Raw genomic sequence first — 17,030 nt, 5'->3', positions numbered from 1 at the left:
AACGTTACTTAACTTGTTTCTGTAAAATTCTGTCTGCTTTTTACCTTGTAGACACATATGGGCATGAGAGAGAGATCACAAAGTGACGTATATATTATGATTTTTATACCCAGAATGATCACAAGGACAGAGGAGACTAGAGAGGTACATCAACCGGCCGGTTTATTGTATTACAGTAAGAAGAATAATACAACTTTCATGTAGAAAATTAATGGCAACATTATTCAAAGCAGGAAACAAACTTCTGGGTTTTGATTTGGCTCTTAAATTAGTTTTTAATCTGACCAGAACCGGGACTGAAGATAGGTAACCACACTCTTGTCCAACTGGAAGGTGTTGAAATGGAACTTGCATTAAAAACCACATCAGTGCATGCTATTAACCTTAGGGTCATATGTGACCATTTTGTATTAAGACGACTAGATTCCTATCATATTATGATAGCTATGCATCTAGTGAATGACTTATGTAATGATTAGTATGTATTCTTGTGCCTTGTACTGATCTATGCTTATTAGTTAAGTTATGTAATGATTAGTATGTATTCTTGTGCCTTGTACTGATCTATACTTATTAGTTAAGTTTACTATGTATTAAAAACTAAGTCAATGAATATTAGAAAATCCAACTTCTGTTATTACAATAAACTCTTTTTTACTTGCTCTGCTTTCATACTCTTCATAATTTTGACAAAACACAACATGGTATTAGAGCTCTAATGATCTTAGAGGCCTGTTAGTAAGCTTAAAAAACCTTCATAGCACAAAAACAACCTCCTTTCAAAAGGTATGGCATCCAGTGGCAGTACAACAAGTCTTTCTGCACCAATCTTCAATGGTGAGGGTTATGCATCATGGACTATCAAAATGAAGGCTTTTCTCAGAGCATTTGACTTCTGGGAAGTTGTTGAACATGGAGGAGAAACCCTTGAGCTCAAAGCCAATTACACTATAAACCAAATAAGACAGCATAGTGAAGAAATAGCCTAAAGTACAAGGCACTGTCCCATATTCATGCTGTTGTAACAGAACCTATATTTGCAAGAATTATGGCTTGTGAAACAGCCAAGGAAGCATGGGATAAGCTTAAGGAGGAGTTTCAAAGGTCAAACAGAACCAAGAAGATGTAGGTTCTGAATCTGATGAGGCAATTTGAAGTGCTGAAGATGAAAGAGAATGAGTTTGTGAAAGATTATGTGGATAAGCTTATGAAGATAGTCAACCAAGTTAGGCTCTTGGGAGCTGAGCTTTCGGATGCAAGAATAGTGGAGAAGGTGCTGGTGAGTATTCTTGAGAGATTTGAGTCAAAGATAGCAGCTCTTGAGGAATCCAAGGACCTCACCTTAATGATAGTGTACGGGTTGGTAAATGCCCTTCAAGTTGCTGAAACAAAAAGACAAATCAGGCTTGATGAGCATATTGAAACAGCTTTGCAAACAAAGTTTAAGGACAAGAATGTCTGTCATGATGGCAACAAAAAGTTCCAAAATGATACGAGGAACAAAAAGAAGGCAGCAATTTCAAATCAGAGGCAACAGAGTAAGAAACTAGAAATGCAGTGTGCTCTTACTACAAAAAGACTAACCATGCTGAAAAGTATTGTTGGTTTAGGTCAAACATTAAGTTTAGGAAGTGTAATCAACTTGGTCATGTGGAAATGGTATGCAAAAACAAAACTGCTCAACAAAACCAGCTAGCTAAAGTATCCAAAGGAAGCCGAGACAACAAAAGAGTTATTATTTATCGCAACAAAGGGTAAAAAGGGAAAAACAGATCAAACCTGGCTAATTAATAGTGCTTGTTCAAGTCACATATCACCAAATGCATCCTTGTTCACTAGAATTGATTAGAATCAATGTGCAAAGATAGAAATTAGGAATAGAGAGTTTTTGGATGCCATTGGCAGAGGAACAGTTGTTGTACCAACATCAAATGGAACTAGGTATGTCTCAAATGTTCTTTTAGTGCCTCAAGCATGACAAAACTTATTGAGTGTTGGTCAAATGGTAGACAATTGTTGGCTCTATTAGTTTTTAATAATAATAAAACATTCTCATTCAATTGTGTCTAATATCTCTACTTGAGTGTGCAGGACAAAAATTGTATGCAAACAATTAATCAATCATTCAAATGAACATATCAAAGAGCATAGGAATAAGAAAGTCACAATTGATCAATCAGACAGAAGCCCCCTAGTCAATTAATGAAGAGTTAGTCAGCTAAAATTCAAACTATAAGTTGGCGAGCTGAAGAGTATTGAGAGATAAAAAAGACTTAGTCGACCAAGGAATAGGTTAGTCGATTAAGAAGCTACTGTCAGAAATCTGGACTTCAAGACAAAACCAACTTAGTCGACCAAGAAATAAGTTAGTTGACTAAGTGCAAACTGCCAGAAACTGGAAACAGAAAACAGAGACAACTTAGTCAACTAAGACATAAGTTAGTCGACTAAGAGCATTTTGCAAAAAAATTTGAATTATGCACTAGAAGACAGATTAACAGCCATAACTGCAACAAAACTATTTCCAACAATCAGAAATTGTCTAACACACTTCAGAGCTGATTTTCCAAGTATAAAAAGGACTTCCAACGGCTAGAAATGTAATTAAGGCTTCCAAGTCTAAAAAGAGCTCAAAAATTGCAAAAACCTTTCAACATATTTTCTACACTCTAATCTTATTCTTGTAAAAGATTCAAGCACTTCACTTTGTACCACTTAGATCAAGTTAGTGATCATAAGTATACTTTTATTTCTCTTTTGATTGTATACTTAAGAGTGTGCGAGACACTCTAAGGGAATTTATTCAAGCTTGGATTGCTTGATTGGGTGTATAGGTTCTAACTTAGCCTATAAAAGTTAATTTGGGCTTTGGTTGATCCTGGAAAAAACCATTGTAAAAGATTGTGGCTGAGCCTACTAAAATCCATTGTAAAGCTTGGTGGGAACTTGGAAATTCCACCATTTTTAGTGATTTGATATCGAAAATATTTGGTTGAACAATCAAGGTCGTGGATGTAGGTTTTGGACTGAACTAGTATAAATTCTAGTGTGATTGTCTACTCTGTTTTTAGTTTTTTATTCATCTTTAAATTTTTTTTTTATCTTGCATTTGTCCCCAATTAGAAGTTAATTCTTGTAAAAGCCAAAAAGTGCTATTCACCCCCCTCTAGCACATTTACTTAGGACCAACAAATGATATCAGAGCCTAACTCTTGTTATTAAGGTCTAACACCCTTGAAAAGATCCAAATGGCTCTACAAAAGTTGGTAGTTGCTGAGGGACAATCAATAAATAGACAACCTCTATTTGATGGCTCTAACTATCCTTATTGGAGTACTATGATGTTAATATATATTAGAGCAATTGATTATGAGATGTGGGATGTCATAACTGATGGACCATTCATTCCCCCAACCTTAAATCTAGTGACCAATGAGACGATACCTAAGCCAAGGTCTGAATGGACCGAGGTTGAAACTAAAAGGTCCAAACCAATTTCAAAGCAACCAATACATTGCATTGTGCTCTAACTCCCACCGAATGCAATCAAGTATCAAGTTGTACCATAGCAAAACAAGTGTGAGATAAACTTAGGATTATCCATGAAAGGACTTCTCAAGTCAAAGAGTCTAAGATAGCCCTCTTGACTCATTATTATAAAATGTTTAAGATGGAGCCTGGTAAGGATATCACTAGCATGTTAAATAGATTCACAAACATCACAAACAAACTTAGTAAGCTAGGCAAACCAATCCCAGAGCATGAAATTGTTAAAAAACTTCTTAGAAGCCTACCCAAAAATTGAAAGCTTAAGGTGACATGCATCCTAGAAGCCAAGGACTTAAATGTTATAACTTTGGATGAAATTTATGATTCTCTCATTGCTTATGAGCTAGCACTCAAGGAAGAGGAAGAAGAAGATAGGAGGAAAGCCAAAAAAAAAAAGAAAAGCATCGCCCTCAAAGCCAACATTCTTGAAAAAGAACTGGACGAGCTATCTTGTGATGATGATGAAGAACTAGCACTGATTGCCAGGAGATTCAAAAAACTGATGGGCAAAAGAAACTGAAGACTAGCTAGAAAAGGTTTTGGTAAAGACCAAGGTTTTTCATGGAGAACCAAAAACAAAAACTACTCCAACAAAAATGAAGAGCTTACATGCTTCGAATGCAAGAAGGCTGGACATTTCAAGTCCAAATGCCCTTTGCTAAAAGAAGAAACTTGAAAGAGAAACAAGAAATCAAAGAAGGCAATGGTGGTAGCTACTTAGTCAGATAGTGATACTTCAAGTTCTAAAGCTGAGGAAGAAAAAGCTGAAAAAAGAGCAAATCTGTGTTTGATGGCACAGGATAATGAATCTGAGGTATTTTCATCCCTTTGTAATATTTCTGTTGATGAACTTCAGGAAGAATATGAATGTTTATATGATGAATTTGATAAACTTGTTTGAAATAAAAGATTTCAAAAAAAATCTGCATCTTTAGAATTAGATTTGGAAAGGATTAAACTTGACTTTGACTCTATTTTTGAACATAGAAATTATCTGCTAATTGAATTGGAACATTCAAAAATAGATTTTGAAACTCTAAAATTAGAATTGGAAAGAAAAATAAAAGCTTTACAAAAGGTAAGTGAAGAAAATGCTGCACTCAAAAGTATGAAAAATGAAACTTCAAAAATAAAAGCTTACCATAAGAAAAATTCTGCTAATGCATCATCTAGATGTTATAATTATGATAAAATTGGCCATTTATCCTATGATTGTAGTAGAAAAAGAAATGTGCAAAAAATAAGAAAAATATGGGTTCCAAAAGGATCCTATGTTGCTGCAACAATCAAGGACCCATCAAGGTATAGGTACCTATAAAGAAAAACTAAATATTTGGTTTGTAGGTTTAGCTACACTTAAAAGATACATGTTCAAGAGCTCAACTTAAAAAGAAGAAGCCTTGGTATATGGACAGTGACTGCTCAAGGTACATGCAGGTAATGAAATGCTATTTTCACAGTTAGATAAGAAAAAGGGAGGATTTGTATCCTTTGGTGATGATTCAAAAGGTAGAATTCATGGCATAAGAATGATTGATAAGAACTCTCAAACTCAAATTAGTCATGTGTTGTTGGTTAAAGGTTTGAAACATAATTTATTGAGTATTAGTCAACTGTGTGATAAAGGATTTAAGGTATGTTTTAACTCAACCAAATGTGAAGTGATAGACATAAGCACTAATAAAGTCTCATTTATAGGAAAAAGATTAAAGAATATGTATATTGTATTTCTTTGAGATCTTGAAATGGATTGTGAAATATGTCTTGTAGCAAATGCTGAAAATGATAGTTGGTTATGGCATAGGAGATTAAGACATGTGAGCATGCATCCCATGTCAAAATTGATTAGAAAAAATTTAGTTGTTGGACTGCCAGATCTTAAGTTTGAGAATGATAAGATATGTAATGCTTGCCAATTAGAAAAATAAGTTAGAACATCCTTTAAGACCGAGAAAGTTGTCTTCACATCTAGACCTCTTGAATTGCTGCACATTGATCTATTTGGTCCAATAAGTACAACTAGTCTAGAAGGAAAATCTTATGGCTTTGTAATAGTTGATGACTACTCTAGGTATACTTGGGTATATTTCCTTGCTCATAAAAATGATGCTCTACTAGCACACATAAGTCATTGTAGGAAGGTTGAAAATGAAAAAGGACTAGTTATAGTTAGTTTTAGGAGTGATCATGAAGGAGAGTTTGAAATAGATGAATTTGAGAATTTTTGTAATGAAAAGAAGTTGGATCATAATTTTCTTGCACTTAGAACACCCCAGCAAAATGGAGTTGTAGAGAGAAAAAATCAAACCTTGAAAGAAATGGATCAAACTATGCTATGTGAGAATAAACTACTTAAATACTTTTAGGCTGAAGTTGTTAACGTAGTAGCTTATATCCTCAATAGAGTCTCAATTAGAACCATGATATCAAAAACTCCATATGAACTTTACAAGGGTAGAAAGCCAAATATCTCTCACCTTAGGAGCTTTGGTTGTAAGTGTTTTGTATTGAACAATGGTAAACAACCTTTAGGAAAGTTTGATGCAAAGAGTGATGAAGCTATATTTTTAGGGTATGCATTAAACTCAAACACCTATAAAGTCTTCAACAAAAAATCTTTAATGGTTGAAGAATCCATCATGTAGTTTTTGCTGAATCCAATACCTTGCAAAAGGAAATTGCTGATGATGAACATGATTCGGATGATCTTGAAAAACAAATGGAAAAGATGAGTTTAGATAATAAGAAAAATAGTGAAAAAAATACCCTAGGTAGAGAAATAGAACCTCCACCCATAGAAACCTTGCAAAGAACTGAAAATCAGCATAATGATCTTTCAAGGAGTTAGAGATATGCAAAAGACCACCGACAAGAACTAATCATATGTGATATTTCACAAGGTGTTAAAATTAGGAGAGCAATAAGAGAGACTCATGAGTTTTCAGCTTTCATATCTCAAATTGAGCCTAAGACATTTGAGGAAGCAAAAAAAAGGAAAGCTGGATATTGGCCATGCAAGAGGAACTTGATCAATTCAAAAAAAATCATGTATGGTCATTAGTCTTGAGGCCTATAAACCACCCTATTGTTGGAACAAAATGGGTGTTTAGAAATAAGGTAGATGAGTAAGGGAATGTAGTTAGAAATAAAGCTAGATTGGTAGCCCAAGGATATAACCAAGAGGAAGGAATAGATTATTATGAAACCTTTGCACCGTTTGCTAGGATAGAAGCTATAAGATTACTACTTGTATTTGCTTGCTTTATGAACTTTAAGTTATTTCAAATGGATGTAAAGAGTGCATTCTTAAATGGTTTCATCCACGAAGAAGTTTATGTTGAGCAACCCCTCGGTTTTGAGAACTTTGAAAAACCATATCATGTTTTCATATAAAGCCTTGTATGGATTGAAACAAGCTCTTAGAGCTTGGTATGAGAGGCTTTCAAAATTTCTGGTTGAAAAGAGTTATGTTAGAGGTAGCATTGATACAATATTATTTATCAAAAGATACTTAAATGATTTAATTGTTGTTCAAATTTATATGGGTGACATTGTGTTTGGTGCAACTAATGAGGCTTATGCAAGAATTTTGCTAAAGAGATGTAGGGGGAATTTGAGATGAGCATGATGGGTGAGCTGAAGTATTTTCTTGGCCTCCAAATCAAATAAAGTGAAAAAAGAATCTTCATCAACCAAGAAAGATACATTCAAGACATCCTCAAAAGATTTGATATGTTGAAGCTGAATTCAATTTGCACACCAATGAGTCATCCACCAGACTTGATGTAAATGAAAAACAAAAGGATGTTAATCAAAAGCTTTATAGAGGTATGATCATATCACTACTCTATTTAACAGCCAAAAGGCCTAATATTCAATTTTCTATGTGTTTGTGTGCTCGTTTTCAATCTCAACCCAAGGAATCACATTTGACTACTATTAAAAGAATTTTTAGATACCTCTTAGATACACAGACTTTAGGAATATGGTATCCTAGGGAATCATCCTTTAGTTTAGTTGGATATTCTGATGCAGATATTGATGGCAGCAAAATAGATAGAAAGAGCACTAGTGGAACCTGCCAGTTTCTAGGAAGTATGCTTGTGTCATGGTCAAGCAAAAAGCAAAATTTAGTTTCTCTCTTTACAGTTGAAGCCGAATATGTATCTCTAAGTAGTTGTTGTGCCAAATATTGTGGATTAAACAACAACTAAAAGATTATGGAATTTCAATGCATAACATACCAATATATTGTGACAATACAAGTGTAATCAACATTTCAAAAAATCCTGTGCAGCATTCTAAGACTAAGCATATTGAGATTAAACACCATTTTGTTAGAGATCACAGTGAAAGGTGACATTAAAATTGAGTTTGTAAATACTTTACATCAATTAGCTAACATCTTCACAAAACCCTTAAATAAGGATAAATTCTGTGAAATTAGAAGATATTTAAGAATTGTTAGTATGCAGGAGCTTTAGAAAAAATTTTGAAATTTTCTCAAAAGACAGTACGCACTTAGTCGACTAAAAGAAGCACTTAGTCAACTAAGAGCATTTTGTCACTTTAAATAATAAGACTCAGTCAGTTAGAAGAGAATGAATAAAATAGTAAAAAGAAATAATATACCTGGTGAAGGAAATTGGCACAAAATACCGCCCAACTGAAAAATAAAAATGAGAAACAATTTTCAAATTTTGAATAGGAGAAAAAGTGACAATATTTAAAGGGGAGACAAACGGTTTTTGGAGAGATTAAACTGCCATTAACTCATTTCCTCTACATTTTCTCTCCTTTGAAACCAACCCACCTGAAACTAAAGCCCTTCCCATTCAAATTCTCGAAACCCTCGGCCAGAAATCTCTCAAAAGAAAATGGGAAAATCCTCTCTAACGAAAGATATTGTTGAGAAGAAGAAAGGTAAACGACCACTAGAAGAAGGCATGCAAGCGAAAATGCAAAAAAAGAAAATGAAAATTGTGTCTACATTTATGAGTGAAAATTTAAAAAATCGCAGAAAGAAAAGGAATAGAAAGTAGAGAAGAAGAAAGAGAAGGGAAAATCATCTAAGAAAGGTAACATCTCATTTTCCAAGTTTAGGAATAAAGCCCATGAAGATAGATACAAAAAAATTAGAGAATGCCCTTACCACTTGTGGTAAATTCATTGACTGGGATAGTTTTAATGAAATTACAGAAATTCAAACAAGCTTATCAGATTATTTTGAGGAATTAAAGTTGAAGGAGTTCAGTACATTTAAGAATTGATCCTACAGTGCTAGTTTAGTTAAAGAATTTTATACAATTACAGTACTAGACAAGGATGAACTAGAGGAGCTTGATGATTATATTGAGGATAGTCTGAATGTCTTTTTGAATGGAAAGGAATTTACTATTACTACTGCAAATTTAGGGAACCCACTCAAAATCGAATGTGAGGAAGGTGAGTTTGAGTTCCCAGAAAATTATGACCCCTCATCCCTGTGGGAAATTATCACCGAGAAGAAAGAAAAGTACCCCTCTAAAAGTAATATCGACCTTATTACAAGTCCTCAAATTAGAATTTTGCATTGCTTTCTTGCTACGAACATTCATGGCAGGAGTGGAAGTTTTGGCTATATTAGACTCCAAGATCTATGGCTAATAGAGCATGCATTTAGTGGTGTTTCACTGAACTTGGACAGATTTTTGATTGAGAGAATGAGAGGAGCACTAGACTAGAGAAAATAAATTTGCCTTATGGAAATATCATCACATCTTTGGTGCAAAAAAAAGGTATTTGGACCTCTAGGTATGAAGCAAATAAAGTAAAAAGCAGAGACCAAGCTAGATTGCCTAAATGGGGTATAAGCTAGATTGAGAAACCTTTGTTAAAACCCCCAAGGTTGCTACCGAAAAAGAAACTTCTCTACCCACATATCTTGAAACATCCTCATCTTAGTTCTCTAATGAGATGCTTTTTAACCTACTCATGAGGATTGATGAAAAAGTTGACTGACCAAGGAGTAAAGATGCTAAAAATTGAAGAGAAATTGGCAGAGCTTGAAAATATGGTGAAAGAAAAAGGAAAAATGCCTTCTAAACCTGTAGTTGCAGATACCTCTGCAACTCCAAGTCTTACAAAAGGACAAGGTGCTGAAGGTTCTACTTTCCAAGCCGAGGGTCATGAACTTGATGGAGATCAACCAAAGAAAACACCCTCATTTGAGCCTCAAAAGGAAGCTGAGTCAAAACAAGGGATTGAGGTGATTGGCTCACTTGATGGAAATCCCCTATCTTATCCAGAGCTTGAGAAAGAGCAACCTTCTCCTCCCAATTCAGAGGAAGTGTTGATTATGGATGTCTTCCATTAGATGGTTAAGGAAAAACTAGTAGAAAAAGAAGTAGCCAAAGCACAAGTTCAGAAGTCTGCATCCACTGAACCAGCTCACACAACAGAAGAATAATCGGGTAAGGAGAAAGAAAAAGCTGCTAAGGGGAAAAAAAAAGCTGCTGCAGCTCCACAAGCCAAATTAAAACCATATGGCAAAGGCATAAAAACAATGGCCACCAAGAACAAATTCCTCACAAGAAGAAAATCCTTCAAAATTGCTGAAAAGGCTAGACCAACAACCATTTCCTCTCCTCAACACTCCTTGGAAATTTCTAACAAATTATCCCCTAAACAATCACCACTAAAACCTTCTCCCGAACCTCTAAATGTTTTTGTGGCACTGATGAATCTACTTCTTCAGCTTCTTCAGAGGATTGAAACCCCCTTCAGATTTGATGATGACAAAAAGAGGGAGAATTAAGAGATAGAAAGTTGGGAAAATTGGGGTATAGAGTTTAAGGGAGAACTAGGGGTAATTTAGGAATATTGACTTTTATTTTTTATTTTCCTGTTGTTTTTGCCTTGACAGTTGAACAATTAAATTTAACATTGCTGTTAGATGTTTTTGAATGCTGAAAGACATTGTGGTTTATTGCTGTTTATGTTTACAAGTTGATGATTGAATATTTAAATCTGTTATTGAAGTATTTGCTATTGAGTTTTTACTTCTGCTTTGGTGTTGATATTGAGCTGTTATACTGACAATTAATTACTAATATAATACTATGAGCAAAATTTGGATGAAAATAAATGTGAATGCTGATTTTTTTGACTGGATGATTTATGGCATTTAGCTTTGAAATGAATTAAGTCTAGAAACAATATGACAGACAACAAGCTGAAACAGTAATAATGTGCTGTCATCTCGTCACATACTGCTCATTATTCCATAAGCCTGTATAAATTATTCTGTCAAAAATTTGAACTCTTACTTGTCATTTTCTATATGACAAGAATAGAAACATGCTGAGATGAACAATAAAACTATGCACACACTAAGGGGGAGCACACACTTAGGGGGAGGAAAACCTCCATTTTGTGCAGAACTAAAAAGAATAAAAGGACATTGTGCTGTTAACCAAGGAATGTTTTGTCATCATCAAAAAGGGAGAGATTGTTGGCTCCATTAGTTTTTGATGATAATAAAAGATTCTTATTAATTTTGTGTCTAATATCTCTACTTGAGTGTGCAGGATAAAAATTGTATGCAAATAATTAATCAATAATTCAAATGCACATATCAAAGAGCATAGGAATAAGAAAGTCATAATTGATCAACAAGACAGAAGCACCTTAGTCGATTAATGAAGAGTTAATCAGCTAAAATTCAAACCAGAAGTTGGCGGGCTGAAGAGTATTGAGAGATAAAAAAGAATTAGTCGACCAAGGAACGGGTTAGTCGACTAAGAAGCTACTGTCAAAAATATGAACTTCAAGACAAAACCAACTTAGTCGACCAAGAAATAAGTTAGTTGACTAAGTGCTCAATGCTAGAAATTGAAAACAGAAAACATAGACAACTAAGTCGACTAAGAGCATTCTGTCAAAAAAATTTGAATTGTGCACTAGAAGACAGATTAATGGCTAGAATTGTAACAAAACTGTTTCCAATGGTCAAAAATTGTTTAACACACTTCAGAGCTGATTTTCCAAGTATAAAAAGGACTTCCAACGGCTAGAAATGTAATTAAGGCTTCCAAATCCAAAGAGAGCTAAAAAATTGTAAAAACCTTCGGCATATTTTCTGCACTCCACTCCTATTATTGTAAAAGATTCAAGCGCTTCACTTTATACCACTTAGATCAAGTCAGTGATCATAGGTACACCTTTATTTCTCTTCTCTTTATATACTTAAGAGTGTGCGAGACACTTTAAGGGAATTTATTCCAGCTTGGATTGCTTGATTAGGTGTATAGGTTCTAACTTAGCCCAGAAAAGTTAGTTTGGGTTTTGGTTGATCTCGGGAAAAACTATTGTAAAAGGTTGTGGCTAAGCCTGCTAAAAGCCATTATAAAGTTTGGTGGGAGTTTAGGAATTTCACCTTTTTTAGTGATTTGATTTCGAAAATCCTTGGTTGAATAATTAAGGTAGTGGATGTAGGTCTTGGATTGAACCACTATAAATTCTGGTGTGATTGTCTACTCTGGTTTTATTTTTCATTCATTTTTAAATATTCTTTTATCTTGCTTTTGTCCTCAATTAGAAGTTAATTCTTATAAGAGCCAAAAAGTGCTATTCACCCCCCCTCTAGCACATTTACTTGGGGCCAACAACAATGACTATACCTTGATGTTTAAAAACAAAGAGTGCACTATTATTGAACTTTCAGGCAATGTTTTAATGTCTGTTAAGATGAGAAATAGATGTTTCCCTCTAGATTGGCATCACATGAGTCTAAAAGCTGTTGAGAAGGATGGTTATGATGCGTCTGAGTTATGGCATAGGAGATTTGGGCATTGCAACTATTCTACAATGAAGTTGCTGAAATCTAACGATTTAGTGACAGAATTACCTTTTATACATGAACACATTGATATTTGTGAAGTCTGCCAACTAGGAAAGCAAACAAGGCTACCATTTCCTTTGAAGAGAACTAAGAGAGCCTATGAGAAGCATGAACTGATCCATTCTAATGTTTGTGGTCCAATGAGTGTTGAATGACTCAATGGTAGCAAGTATTTTATGTTATTCATTGATGACTATGCCAATATGACTTGGATTTATTTCATTAAGTATAAATCTGATGTGTTTTCTATATTTAAGAAGTGCAAAGCTTCTGTTGAGCTTGAATTAGGGTGCAAGGTGAAATGTTTGAGAACTGACAATGGAAGGGAGTTCACTTCAGATGAATTTGAAGCCCTTTTATCTGCTGCTAATATTAAGCATCAATTCACTGTTCCATACTCACTTCAACACAATAGGGTCTGTGAATGAAAGAATAGAACTATATTGAATATGGCTAGGTGCTTGCTGTTTGAAAAATCATTACTTAAGGAATTCTGAGCAGAGGCAGCAATTAATACTGTTTATTTACAAATATTCTACCAACAAAAGCCTTGGAGAAGTTAACACCCTATGAAGCATGGTATAATGTGAAACCCGTTATTGACCATCTCAAAGTCTTTGGATGCATTTGTTATGTGCATGTTCTAAAGGCCAAAAGAACCAAGCTGGAACCAAGAGCTAAGCTATGAGTCTTTCTTGGCTACAGTTTGTAATCCAAAGGTTATAAGGTGTTCAATTTAAGCTCCAAAAAGGTTCAAGTAGCAAAGGATATTAGATTTGATGAGCAAGCCTACTAGAACTGAAAGTCAGAAGTGATTGAGGATTCAAATGACAGGTTACCTGGTCTAGGGACATTACTAGAATTGGTTTAAGAACCTCTTGAAGATCCTAATGATGAGGAATTTGCTGTCAGGAGCACTAGGACTTTAGAAAGCATATATGATATATGCAATATGGCCATTACAAGTCCTACAAGTTACTCAGAAGCTAAAGAATTAGCTCACTAACAGGCTGTCATGAAAGAAGAGCTAAGGGTGATTGACAAAAACAAAACTTGGTCCTTAGTTAACGGAACAGATTCTATGAACATCATTGGCACTAAATGGATTTTTAGAACCAAGTTTAATGCTAATGGCTCAATCAACAAGCATAAAGCTAGGCTGGTTGTAAAAGGTTATGTTCAACGACCAGGAATTGATTTCACTGATACATTTGCACCAATGGCTATATTTGAAACAGTTAAACTTTTACTTGCTATAGCTAGTGGTCTTGGTTAGGAGGTTCATCACCTTGATATCAAATCAGCATTCTTGAATGGAGTCCTACAGGAAGATATCTATGTTAAAATACCTGAAGGGTTGAAAGTCAATGACGGAGTCAACAAGGTTTACAAGTTGCATAAAGCCTTGTATGGTCTCAAACAAGCCCCTAGGTCTTGGTACAGTAGGATGGACAACTATCTGAGTCAAAAGGGTTCTGCAAGAGTGTAAATGAACCTACACTTTGTGGTTTAAAGGTCCAAGATCAAGTAATGTTGATGGTTTCTTTATATGTTGATGATCTATTTATCACAAGTTCTAGTAGCAAACTGATAACTCGGTTCAAGGCAACGATGAAGACTGAGTTTGACATGACTGATCTAGAAAAAATGAGGTACTACTTGGTATTTCAGATTGATCAGTTTGACTAGGGTATTTTCCTATGTTAGAAAACTTATATTGTTGCAGTCTTGGAAAAGTTTAACATGGAGAAATGCAAATCAATTGCAACTTCAATGGTTGTAAATGATAAATTCGATGATGCTAACTCTCCCAAACTCATTGATTGTTTTATCTACAGAAGCTCAATTGGCAGTCTACTTTATGCATGTGGATCAAGGCTTGACATCATGTTTTCAGTGAGTTATCTCTCAAGATTTATGCAAAGTCCTTTTATTCAGCATCTCTCAGCTGCTAAAAGGATTTTTAGGTATCTACAGGGCACTCTTGATCTTGGCTTGCACTTCAAATACTTAAATGAAGTCAAACTGATTGGATACAGTGATAGTGATTTTGCTGGAGATCCAACAGATTTCAAAAGCACATCAGGGTATGTGTTTTATTTGGGAGGAGCAGCCTTTAGTTGGAACTCAAAAAAATAAGAGGTAGTGGCTCAATCAACAGCTGAAGTAGAATATATCGTTGCTGCAGCTGCTGTGAACTAAGCTATGTGGCTTAGAAAGTTGTGTTTGGACTTGAAATTTGAACAAAAGGAAGTTACAAAACTATTCTTGGACAGTAAATCAGCAATCACCATTGCCAAGAACCTTGTAAACCATGGCAAAACCAAGCACATCAATGTGAAGTTTCACGCCATTCGAGAAGCTAAAAATTTAAATGAAGTGTAGTTCAACTACTGCAACTCAAATAAGCAAGTAACAAACATCTTCACCAAGACACTACCAAAGAAGACGTTTGAAGACCTTAGATTTATGGTAGGGGTTTGCAAAGCAAGTTATAAGGAGGCTTGTTGAAATAGAACTTGCATTGAAAACCATATCAGTGCATGCTATTAACCTTAGGGTCATATGTGACCATTTTGTATTAAGACAACTAGATTTCTATCATATTATGATAGCTATGCATCTAGTGAATGACTTATGTAATGATTGGTATGTATTCTTGTGCCTTGTACTAATCTAAGTTTACTAGTTAAGTTTACTATGTATTAAAAACTAAGTCAATGAATATCAGAAAATCTAGCTTCTGTTATTCCAATAAACTCTTTTTCACTTCCTCTGCTTTCACACTATTCATAATTTTGACAAAACACAACAGAAGGCCTTTGTGAGAACATCTGGATTGATTGGTGGGTTTGAGCCAAATACTGCCTTAGCAATAGTTATAACCCTAACATTTTGGCTGTTGAGAATAGCAAAGGTGACAGCCTTAGTTTCCCTTTATTGAACTGGAAGTGGATCAAACCAATTGGGAAAACAAAAACATCTCCAGGATTTAGGACTTTAGTGACGAAACGGTTCTCCGGGTTAGATGTAACAAAACCAACATAGAGTGTGCCCTCCATGACCACTAAGATTTTAATGCCACGAGGGTGGGTGTGAGGGGGGTTTAGACCACCATAAAGTGCATAGTCAATTCGAACTAGAGATATGCCAAAGATGTTAAGTCCTGGTATTTGGTCAACATTGACAATAGTGACTTTTGATCCAACTGGATTTAATGTGTTTCTTGGCATGTTAAGGCTTGAAGAGAAGAAGTCATCTGCTACTGCGAGCTTTGTGTTGTTGCAAAACTTCCCATTTACAAACACTGCAGGAAAGGCAAGTTAGTTGATATATGTATATCATCCCATGCAAAAGTATAGTACCTTTTAGCAATGTTATTATATTATTAAAAAAATTGCTCATAAGCGAAAAGTCCTTCAGCTTAGGCATTGGCATCATGAATATAACATAAAGTCCTAAAAACATAATTAAACTAAATGCCTATCGCCATTCTTGGTGTCGTTGATAGCCACACAAAAGTCCTAGAGAGGACTAGGGTCAAAGGCTGATGCTAATGAGTTAGCGAAAGCCAAGAGGGTAAAAGCAACAAGGAAGCAGTGCATTCCTTTCATTATGATATACTAGCTAAGCTTTACTTACTTTGCGTTAGCTAGTTGTATGCTATTGGCTTTGGAGAAGAGTGAGAATTTTTGTATGGCAAATAGTGCTATTTATAAATGGATAAAGATGTCAACGAGTAGGGTACTTGTTAATTTTGAGATACCCGAACCCTAACCCTATAAAAAATAACTACCTTAACCCTATTAACTATCCGAATAATTTTAAAAATTACTACCCTAACCCTAACCCTATTACATTTTTACTACCCTATAATTATTGTAACCCGTTTAAAAACCCAATTAGATTAAAAAATTATTAGAATCTTTTTCATAGGTTTCCAATTACCTAAACCCGTTTACATATATAGTAATATTTCTCTATGTATTTTATAAAATTAACTACTAATTAAATTAATAAAAAAAATAAAAGAATTTAAATTTAAATAATCAAAAACAAAGATCTTAAACATAAACTTAAATAACTAAAAATAAATATCCATACAACGATATAAACTTAAATAACTATACATAAATATCCAAATAACAATATAAACTTAAATAACTAAACACAAAGATCCAAACAAAAAACATAAACTTAAATAACAAAAATTATAATTTTTATTAGTTATAATTTTTATAATGTTAACACAAAATAAAAAATAAATATACTTATATTTAAAGTATATGTACTAAAAGTATTATAGTATATAGACAAAATAGTAATCATATTCTTTATAAATGAACTCAATGTATATACAGTATAGCTATTAAAAGATATTACAATTTAATTAATAATCATAATTTCATTAAATAATTTAATTAATTATATGAATTTGTCCTTAGTTACATGGAATTTAAAAAAATAGCTAAGTTTCAAAACTATTCTAATCTCACAACTTTTTTTTAGATAATTAAGTTTATATGTTATAGATTTATATAAACAAAGGTATATATATTATTTAGTAATTAATTTATATAATAGTAATTATATTCTTTAT

At 34.0% G+C, this 17,030-nt stretch overlaps 1 pseudogene; it reads right to left on the bottom strand.

Annotated features, from left to right (window-relative positions):
* Positions 1-242: 242 nt before the first annotated feature.
* On the bottom strand, positions 243-16,044 carry LOC148762974 (germin-like protein subfamily 1 member 17; annotated as a pseudogene).
* Positions 16,045-17,030: the final 986 nt, after the last annotated feature.

This window comes from Theobroma cacao, chromosome 5 (assembly GCF_053813885.1).
Source record: "Theobroma cacao isolate CCN51 chromosome 5, ASM5381388v1, whole genome shotgun sequence".
Classification (NCBI taxonomy): Eukaryota; Viridiplantae; Streptophyta; class Magnoliopsida; order Malvales; family Malvaceae; genus Theobroma; species Theobroma cacao.
The sequence above is the reverse complement of the archived record's forward strand: the minus strand, read 5'-3'. Positions and strand labels throughout refer to the sequence as shown.